Source organism: Eptatretus burgeri, chromosome 1 (assembly GCF_056783735.1).
Source record: "Eptatretus burgeri isolate ZD-2024b chromosome 1, Ebu_testis_v1, whole genome shotgun sequence".
Classification (NCBI taxonomy): domain Eukaryota; kingdom Metazoa; phylum Chordata; class Myxini; order Myxiniformes; family Myxinidae; genus Eptatretus; species Eptatretus burgeri.
The window spans coordinates 113,407,672-113,410,283 of record NC_140961.1 but is presented as its reverse complement, the minus strand read 5'-3'; positions in this window follow the sequence as shown (position 1 = coordinate 113,410,283).

The window sequence follows — 2,612 nt, the reverse complement described above, 5'->3', positions numbered from 1 at the left end:
AAAACTGTTCCTTTTCACTGTACTCTCCTCGATAATATATTTTTTAATGATTATTATTTTGCATGCAGCCTGTGACTACTGGTTGCTTCATTTCTGGGAGCACAGATGTGCCACTGATACAGTGTCCCCTGTTTACAGTATGCTGGTACTCATTTTCCTGACCTCAAAAGGATATCACACTCAGTCAACCCACCTGGTGTTATTTAATGGATAGACTCAAGACCCCAATATCTTAATCCAGCCATCTTAACTGTTAAGCCAACACCAGGCTTCTCAATAAAATGTAATTTGCTCTAATTTTCATTCCTTTTATAAGTACAACATAATATTGATGAAACACAACTTTTTAATTAAAAAAAATAATAAAAATTCCAAACTGGTTTCAGTGAAGGTTTGCAGATTATATCAAAATCCACAAAGTTCATGAAACTATGGAAATGCCCATTAAGGTATTACAATAATGCCAATCCTATTCAAAGCTACCAGATTGGAGTAGATTGTGGTTTCTGAAACATTATAGAAATATTTTTGCACAACAGAGGCATGTGGAAAATTTTCATTTACAAACCACATTTTAAGTTGGTCCCTTGGAATTTCTTTGTAAGTCCCTGTGTCAAGATATTAGGATGCACAGAGTTCCTTCGAATGAAAATTAAATGATATGGATTTTTTTTTATAACTCAACATGAATATGTGCTCGCTTCAGATTTGAATTAACATATCAGATCAATTTTCATACTTTTGAATAAAAAAGAAAGTACATCATTGTTTGCTGGCACTGTGGCCAAATTTTTAATTTATAACCTTATGTACTGGGTGGGGATATCAACAGCATAAGTGGATGTCCCAAGATGGTGAAAGCCAGCAACTAGCTGCTGTATAAAGAAGAACAAAAGTGAGAATTGCTTTGCAATACATGTCCCCTACCGGTCCCAATGAATGTTCGGGAGATGGAAAAAAAAGAAGTGTGTTTGTGTTTAACACACACTCGAGCCGATATCAGATTCAAAATGAAGAAGAAGAACCTCTCTACCACACCATGTTTGGGTCTATTTGGCAAAATAAAAGGAAAAGCAATTTTCATTCACTGATATATTTTGTAAACTCGAATCCATTGAAGAAAACGAGCATAACAACCTGGAGATAAAAACTAGTTTGCTTTCAAGCACGCTCGAGCTGATACCGGAACAAAAATTCACAAAAAGAAACTCTAACACATGATGGTTCCTTCATTTCTCGACTTGGCCTATTTCAGATTAAAAATAACCCAATGTAAAAACATGCGTACGGCTTATGTGCATCAACAATACATCGTGGTTATACACCTTGGATCATTCCAATTGCACTGGGCCACAGACTAACACCTCGGAATAATGAATGGCCTGAGGCCTGCCGATCTGTGCTGCTTCATAACCTGATGTACATACATAAAGCAAAAACATGCGTACAGCTTATGTGCATATACAATACATCGTGTTTATATAACTGGGATTATTCCACTTGCATTGGGCCATGGACTAGCACCGAGGCCTAAGGTCTGCCAATCTGTGCTGCTTCATGCAATGGCAGCACATGATTATATTGGGGTGGAGTCAGGCCAGCTGTCCAGCTACTACATATAAAGCAGTTGGGTTGAGTGAGGGCAGCTGAGCGCTGACCGATGTGATTTTTTTAAGTCCAAAAAGGGCATAACTCTGTGAAATTTTGATGAAACTTCCTGAAACTCGAACTTGTTCTGTAACTTATCGATCTATAATTCCAGCAATCTTTGTGTGTGTCTGTCTGTCTGTGACCACCGTATCTCGACAACCGCCAGTCCGATCTGATTGAAACTTGCCAGGAATATTGCCGGGGACCTGAGTATGTGCCTTTTCAAGGTTTGATATTAATCGGACGAGCAGTTCCCAAGTTACGGCCATTTATCTGTCAACCAATGACAAGACACGGTGCTATGACGTCATGAATGACGTCACAATTAATGTTTATTCATTTATTTATGTATTTACTTATTTATTGCACGATTGACGTTACAATTCTTCTTCTTCTTCGTTTGGTATGACATCACAATCGACGCTGGGGACCTGAGTATGTACCTTTTCAAGGTTTGATATCGTTCTTCATCTGTTTCAGCTGTTTCCCAAGTGTTTACAAAGGTTTGAAAGCTGTTTTTTCTCCAAGGTTTGAATTAATTGTTCAAATTATTAATTAATCCCAAGGTTTGAATTTTCCCAAGGGAAAGAGCTGTTTCCCAAGGGTTTGAAAGCTGTTTTTCCCAAGGTATGAATTAATTGTTGTGCTTGGTAGACATTTGTGAACACATTTAAAGAGAGAGGGGCGAGAGAGGAGGGGGGAGGGAGAGAGAGGAGGCGAGAGAGGGGCAAGAGAGGGGGTGAGAGAGGGGGTGAGAGAGAGGGGCGTCACAATTCAAGAGAGGGGAGAGAGGAGGGGGTGAGAGAGGGGAGGGAGAGAGGGGGGTGAGAGAGAGGGGCGTCACAATTCAAGAGAGGGGAGAGAGGAGGGGGCGAGAGAGAGGGGAGGGAGAGAGGGGGTGAGAGAGGAGGGCAGGAGGCGTCACAATTCTTTTTTTTCTTCGTTTGATATGACGTCACAAT